The sequence below is a fragment of the Balaenoptera borealis genome (assembly GCF_965194805.1).
Source record: "Balaenoptera borealis genome assembly, chromosome: 7".
Lineage (NCBI taxonomy): Eukaryota > Metazoa > Chordata > Mammalia > Artiodactyla > Balaenopteridae > Balaenoptera > Balaenoptera borealis.
The window spans coordinates 128675912-128684030 of NC_138864.1; the positions used below are offsets into that span (position 1 = coordinate 128675912).

At 41.7% G+C, this 8119-nt stretch overlaps 1 long non-coding RNA gene across 1 annotated transcript; it reads right to left on the bottom strand.

Annotated features, from left to right (window-relative positions):
* Positions 1–684: 684 nt before the first annotated feature.
* LOC309631932 lies at positions 685–4620 on the bottom strand. Its single transcript, XR_014246648.1, has 3 exons — positions 3640–4620; positions 1495–3317; positions 685–1463 (listed from the first exon to the last, which is right to left on the bottom strand). It is a non-coding gene; the product is annotated as an uncharacterized lncRNA (long non-coding RNA).
* Between the last annotated feature and the right edge of the window lie 3499 nt (positions 4621–8119).

An 8119-nucleotide genomic window follows, 5' to 3' on the forward strand; every position in this document is an offset into this window, starting at 1 on the left:
CGCAGATAAGAAAAACAAGCAAAACTATGTTCAATTCCATGAGATTGCTGGTTTTAATTTTTTTAGTATATTTTTGGATTCAGATGTCCTGCCAGAATCTAAAAATCAGTAAATTCAAAACTCAGCTAACATTTCAAAATGTGACTAATCCTTCTCCCCCCATAACGACCCATAAAAATTAGGTAACGCAATTTGGGCAACAACTGATAATCACAGAACAAAAATAGGGAAATTGCAAACTGCGGAATGAAAGCGGTTGGCCTTCCTCTGTGAGATCAGAGGTGACAAAACGTGCAAGAAGCACTGAGCTATGGCAACATCAGAAGTGACAGCAAAAGATCCGTCTTCACTCTTTACTCTCCAGCAAAGGCTACGTGTACTCACTTGGAAGGCCTTAGTGATGCTTAGTTTCATGGCTGTCGACATCTTTTTTTTAAGTTATTATGGAAATTCCTACAGGAAAAAAAAGTAAGTCTCAATTAGGAACCTAAAGCTTTCTTCTTTGCCACATTGAAACTATTTTTAATGAGTTGTGATTGTTTGAGGCCACATAGGTTAAGTACCGGCTCCGTGCACAGAACACTGTCTCCTGCGGCCTCCGAGCACCTGGTCCCCGAGCTCCGGGGCACCCTGGCCGCCCTCCCGCCCGCCCGCGTCGCTAATGCTGCTCTATCCCTCCCGGAAAGCTCTTCCAGCCCAGACTCTCCTCTCTCCGGCCGACTCCTGCCAGGTCAGGCTCCTCACAGCACAGTCCTGACGGGTCCTGCCCTCACTCAGCACCTCTGGTCCTTCTCACTTCCCACCGGCTCTCTGCAAACCTGTCCCCTCTCCCTCCTTCCGCAGCCAAACCTGCTCTCACCTGGTCCCGAACACAGCTTCCCCACCTGCTCACCTGTGTGACTCCTTCCAGGACACTTGCTCTGCGCCTTGTGCCCAGATCTCTTGGTCTCTCATGGTCCACCTTCCCCTGCAAGGCTTCTCTGATTCCAGCCCGTCACCCCAAAGCCAGGAGGGCCATCTCTCCCCCCCACCCCACCCCAGCTTACCCATGCTTCTCCACGAGTGGAGGGCAGCTCTTCTTACCTTAACTTCAGTTCTTCACACACTCGTTCTTCTCCCCCTTTGAAACTAAAGTCTCCTTGAGGGCAGGGCTCTGAACTGACTTAACTGTAATGTCTCTAGAGTTCTTGGCATCATAGTTTCATAGAATAGACGTTTAATAAGTATTAGTTTAATGAATAAACAAATCAAACATATATCTAAAGATGTGGCCACATGAAGTAGTTATGTCGAGAATAACACAGAAACAAACTTCAATTAAAGTATACGTGAAAATACTCCCAAACCAAGCCACTGAGAGGAGTATAACATAATAGAACAGCTTTAGAAAAAGAGAACTAATATTTCATGTATTATCTTTCATTTAGCAGTTTCTTTTTGTATTTCTACTTACATAAAACTACCTTTAAAAAAAAAAAAAACAAAAAAAACTACCTCTTTTTCTGTTAAAGAAGTTTAAGCTTTGTAGAAGTTCTTAACATGACATTTGTTCCAGTGTGGTGTTTATTTCCTATTCGACACTGTCACAACTGAGGCAGCTGGACCCTTTCAGTATTCAACTTCATGCATTGCTGTGTACACAAAACGTGATGATTTCTTACAAAATTCACACACCTGCTGTACTTAAGTATACTCCAAACTCACTTTCTTTATGAATCATTTTAAGGGTAATAAAGAGATAGTGACAGTTATTATAATAGGATTTAATATGAATGAAAAGTACAACCTATGTAAAAGACTGTTGCTACCTAAAGGCTCAGAGCTAAGAAATTGAGTGCAATTTAAAAAAAAAAAAAAGAATGGATACTTCATATGGAAACTTCTAGAGGATTTCAGTAACAGTGAAAATAAATACCATATGAATGACACGTATGACACAAAATTTTCACACATTTACTTCCAACTTACCTTTGAGCTGTGAAAAAAATACATAGGCAACTGCATAAAAGTAGTTTAATGGCCTCATTTTAAAGTGTCTGGATGAGTTAATAAATTCTGGACCCATGAGCTAAGATCTCACTTAAAAAGTAGTAATGATATGTTTCATATGTCAACGAAGTTGTCTTCTCATACCCCACAATTTCACCTGTCCAGACAAAGCACACGATGTGGCCACGCCCAGGGGCGAGGGGTGAACAAACACAAAGTCGCAGGCAAAGAGCTCGCACACCAGCTGGATCCGCCCCTTCTTCCTGTACCCAGACACTCTCCCAGTCCTTTGCGGTGCCGCCCCTCTGATTTGGGCTTCACCCTGTGACTTGCGTTGACTGTCAGCATAGTAACACACGTGCAAACAAAGGCCAGAGTGGCCCCTTTGCACTTTGCCGTCATCGTGAAGAACACACCTAGGCCAGCCAGCCTGGGGATGAAAAGCTTGTGGGGCACGACTGAGCGACCCCAGCTGCCCCAGCCAGCCCAGGTCAGCCGACGGCCTGCCAATGCTATTTGAATGACAGCTCTTTTTGGTTTCTTCCTTAGTAAGTTGGCTGTTCATGTGAGAAGTCATCCCAGATGAGGCCAGAATAACCTCCAGCTAAGCCCAGCCAAAATCGCCAACATGTAGGCTTACGCATAAGTCAGATGAATCCTATTGTTTGAAACCCCCTGAGTCTGGGGTGGAGAGGGGTTGTAATAGGGCATTACTGTGACAACAGGCAACTGACACGGCATGGAAACATGGAGGGACTAAGTATACAAATGGACAACAGCCAGACCGTACGTGACAATAGAACGCCGACCCACAATCTCTGCAGCAACCAGCCCAGGAAGCCAGACCACAGCCTACTGCGGCCATCAGCCAGGCAGTCAGGATTGGTCCATGCCGGCTTCCGTGTGTTTTACCCCTACTGTCAACACAGGGCAAAGCAGAAGAGCTAAGTTGCCCCCAACCAGTCGTGTAAGATGTCCCACTTCTGTTTAGCCCACCTCCAGCTTCCCTGTGCCGGCAGCCCCCAGCAGGGCACACCTGAGCCTTCCCCTTTTTCACTGTGCAGCTCCCCACTCCCCTGCCTGCCTTCAAGGCTCTGCTGAACACAAGTGCTGGTGGCCGACTCCCTTGCGATAGCAAGCCCTGAATCAACAGCCTGTGTGTTCTTGGCCGGTCTTTATTTCCACAACATGAAGGGAGTAGAGAACTGTAGACATCATTACAAGCTGTGACAGATGTATAACCAGAAGCCAAATGGATGGGTCATAATATGCATAAATAGTGCCAGATCTAAAAACTGCATTGTAACATCCCTTCACTTCAACTACACCTTTTTTTTTTTTATTAATTTATTAATTAATTAATTAATTTTTTTTGGCTGTGTTGGGTCTTCGTTTCTGTGCGAGGGCTTTCTCCAGCTGCGGCGAGCGGGGGCCACTCTTCATCGCGGTGCGCGGGCCTCTTACTGCCGCGGCCTCTCCCGTTGCAGAGCACAAGCTCCAGACGCGCAGGCTCAGTAGTTGTGGCTCACGGGCTTAGTCGCTCCGTGGCATGTGGGATCTTCCCAGACCAGGGCTCGAACCCGTGTCCCCTTCATTGGCAGGCAGACTCTCAACCACTGCGCCACCAGGGAAGCCCCACTTCAACTTCACCTTTTAAAACAGAGTCTCTTGTCGCAGATGATTCAAGACATTCTTCAATGTGTTCCCAAGAGCTTCTCTTAATCCTTCAACCTCTAAACCTTTCTCTTTTGAAGCTCCTTCCTGGCCATCATCCTTGTCCTTTTCTCCTCTAAAATCACTACCTGTTCTAAATCTACCAGATCTTCGATCAGTGATGGCTTTACCTGTGAGGCTACCATGTCATTTTCATCAACAACATTAAGTCCTGATTCTTTCACAAGATTTGTAATTTTAGCTTTGCGACCTATTTGTCTCATATTCTTAAAAGTTTAGAGTGTCCTCTGTCTGTGAGAGACGGACAAAGAAGCTGAGGCATAGCTGATAGTTGAAGGTGGAAGGGATATTTCCATAGAGCGAATTTTATAAATGTTTCGGTAGATAAATTTGATCATGAAACTGGGATAGCACTACTTCACTGTTTTCATATATTTTAGAAAGATCTTTTAGAAACAAAAATACTGTAGTAAAATATTTTATCTAAAAATAACCTCAATACTTTATATTTTTAAAAAAGCATGTATAGTGGGATTCTCTTTATCTCAAATTTGCTCTTATAATCTGTCTCTCTGTATATATGCATTGGAAATATGGCTAAATGATGTTCACCAAATGTTCATGATAATTACTCCTTGGTGGTGGGATTTTAAGTATGTCCGAATATGTTTATATGTGTGTGTATATGTTTACTTTCTTCTTTGTACAGTTATATATTGTAGAAATTTTATAACAAGGCTCTATGATTTTACAAAAACAGTAAAGGTTTTCTTTTTAAAAACCCAAAACTTGAAAATAAACAAAGATCTAAATCTATTCATTCAGTAACTTAACAACTTATGAAAGTAAAAAAAATCTGGGAAAAGTTTAGAAATAATATATACACCAAATAAAAAGTAAGTACTGGGCTTCCCTGGTAGCGCAGTGGTTGAGAATCTGCCTGCCAATGCAGGAGACACGGGTTTGAGCCCTGGTCTGGGAAGGTCCCACATGCCGCAGAGCAACTAGGCCCGTGAGGCACAACTACTGAGCCTGCGCGTCTGGAGCCTGTGCTCCGCAACAAGAGAGGCCACAATAGTGAGAGGCCTGCGCACCGCGATGAAGAGTGGCCCCCGCTTGCTGCAACTGGAGAAAGCCCTCGCACAGAAACAAAGACCCAACGCAGCGAAAAATAAATAAATAAATGAGTTCCTTTAAAAAAAAAAAACAAACAAACAAAAAGTAGGTACTAGAGAGCTAAAGGAATAAGTAAAAAAAATTCTAGGATCATATAAAATAAAAGTTTGAAAAACTAAAAGGACCGACAATGAGGGAGAAAGAAAAAATATGCAATGAAAGGGAATGAAAGGAAGTAACACAACAAGAAGACAGTTATAGAAAAAAAAAAAACTTATCTAGATTCACAAATTCTGGTTTTTACTTTGACGTATAAATAGCTTGCAGCCATCACTCCCATCCTCACAACAAGAAAAAAGCTGAAAAAAATCAACAACTTTTCTTAGAATGACCAGAAGATTGAGGTCAGAGGGCCAACCATCACCAGAAAACCAGAGAGAAGTGAATGCAGAGACTCCTGGCTCACTGGCTGGGAAGCCTCTGCTCCAGCAGCAGCAGCTGGCAGGCTCATTTAGAGGCTAACGGAGAATCTCTGGAGCCTGGGTGTGGACTACCTTAAGATTTAAAAACCACTGGGGGGCGGGTCTTCGGTGCGTTTTACCTACAGGAGCTTGAGCATGTTCTCATGGTGAATCCTGCAGGAAGACCTCCAGTGTCTGTGGCAGTGGGAGGGGACAGGTAAGGGAGGAGGTATTTCGAAATACACTCAGAGCTTTCCCTTCTTTGCCCAGGAACCAGCCCTCAGGAGAAACTTTCTTGTTGGAGCCAGTGTGACCTGGGGAGAGGACAACTGGGTGAATCGAGCCCCCACTGGTCTTCTTGTCTCACATAAGGGGATGGGGAGAAGGCTGAGGGACTCTTCTAAAGGTCACAGCCCAAGGACGCCGGCCCATTTAATCGTAAGATTATAGAATGCTTTTCCTCCCCAATACCTTGCCAACACATCAGCAGAGCTGCAGGAGAATCAGAGTGGTTATGACTAAGAGCTGAAACACAGCATCTACCTAAGAGAGAGTTTCAGGGGAAATCCAAAGGCAGTAGAGGAGAGAAAAACAAAGACATCAGGGGAGATGGAAGCTTTGATACCTCCAGCTGCAGCAAAGATTAAACACAGCGCGACTCCTTGACGGATAAACATAAAACTTTACACTAAAAGCCTATTTACCTCAGTTTCTATTACCCAATATATAAAAAAAAGCCTGGCTTTCACCAAAAATAATGAGACATACAAAAGGCATTAAAAAACTGCGGTCTGAAGAAACAAAGCAAGCATGAGAACCAGACTCCAATATGGCAGAGATTTGAAATTATCAAATGGGGATTTTTTTAACTATGATTAATATAATAATAGCTCTAATGGAAAAAGTGAACAACATGCAGGAACAGATGGGTAATGTAAGCAGAGATGGAAACTCCAAGAAAGATTCAAAAGGAAATGCTAGAAATCAAAAACGCTGTACAGAAATGAGTGCCTTTGATGGCTCATCAGTGAACTGCATATAACTAAGGAAAGACTCAGTGAGCTTGAAGATTTGGCCATAAACACTTCTCAAACTGAAGTGCAAAGAGAAAAAAGAATGAAAGAAAAGAAAAGAAAAGAAACAAAGAGAATATCCAAGAACTGTGGGACAATTACTGAAGATTTAACATCCATGTAGTGAGAATACCAGAGGAGAAGGAAAGAGAGGAGCAGAAGAAATATTTGAAATAATAATGGATAAGAATTTCCAAAATTAATGACAGCAAACCACAGATCCAGGAAGCTCAGAGAACATCATGCAAGATAAATACCAAAAAGTGTACACCTGGGCATATCATATACAAACTACAGAAAACCAAAGAAAAAGAGAAAATCTTGAAAGTCAGAGAAGAAAAACACCCTACCTATAAAGGAATAAGGATAAGATTTACATCAGACTTCTCCTCAGAAATCACACAAGCAAGAAGAGAGTGGAGTAAAATATTTAAAGTGTTGAAAGAAAAAACAACCCACTAACCTAGAATTCTGTATCTGGTGAAATTATCCTTCCAAAGTGAAAAAGACACTGGCAATGAACAACCTGAAAAGGAAATTAAGAAAACAATTCCATTTACAACAGCATCAAAAAGAATAAAGTATTTAGGAATAAATTTATCCAAGAAGGTGTAAGACTTTTACACTGAAAACTACAAAATGTTGCTGAAAGTAATTAAAGACCTTAGTAAATGGAAATCATCTTGTGTTCTTGGATTGGAAGGCTTAATACTGTTAAAATGACAGTGTTACCCAAAGCAGTGCACAGATTCATTGCAATGAATCCCCTATCAAAATCCCAATGGTGTTTTTGAAGAAATGAAAAAATAAATTCTAAAAAAATTCATATGGAATTTCAATCAAGGGACCCAGAATACCTAAAACAATCTTGAAAAAGAAGAGCAAAGTTGTAGTCTCGGGCTTCCCTGGTGGCACAGTGGTTGAGAATCTGCCTGCCAATGCAGGGGACACGGGTTCGAGCTCTGGTCCGGAAAGACACCATATGCCACGGAGCAACTAAGCCCGTGCACAACTGCTGAAGCCCATGCGCCTAGAGCCCATGCTCCGCAACAAGAGAAGCCACCACAATGAGAAGCCCACGCACCGCAACAAAGAGTAGCCCCCGCTCGCCGCAACTAGAGAAAGCCCATGCACAGCAACAAAGACCCAACACAGCCAAGAATAAATAAAATAAAGTGATTAATTTTATGCTATGTGAATTTCACCTAAGTAGTTTTTTAAATGATGAAGAAATAAAGACCTTTACAGGCAAAAAAAAAAAAAGAACTGAAGGAATTTGCTACCAGTAGATTTGCCTTGTAAGAAATGTTGAAAGAAGTTCTTCAGAAAGAAGGAAATTGATATAGGTCAGAAATTCAAATATACTTAAAGAAAAAAAAGATTGTTAGAGAAGGAATAGATGAAGGCAAAACAAAATCTTTCATGTTCTTAACTGATCTAATAGATTTACTGTTCATTCAATATAATCAACAAAGAGCAGTATATTGGGTGATTTATAGCTTATAGATAAGTGAAATGGATGACAGCAGTATTATAGGGATGGGAGAGGGGGTGGGTCTACTCCTATCCATGAAGCAGTATAGTGTTATTTGAAATCGGATTTACATTAGTTGCAAATGTATATGGTAAACTTTAAGGCAACCACTAAAATAATTTTTAAAAGGAGTATAATTGATATACTAAGAAAGGAGAAAAATGAAACAACATAAAATGTTCAAGTAGAATCATAGAAGGCAGAAAAAGAGGAAAAGATAAAAAAGAAATAAAGAACAAGTGCAAAAAATAGAAAACACATATGATAAATAT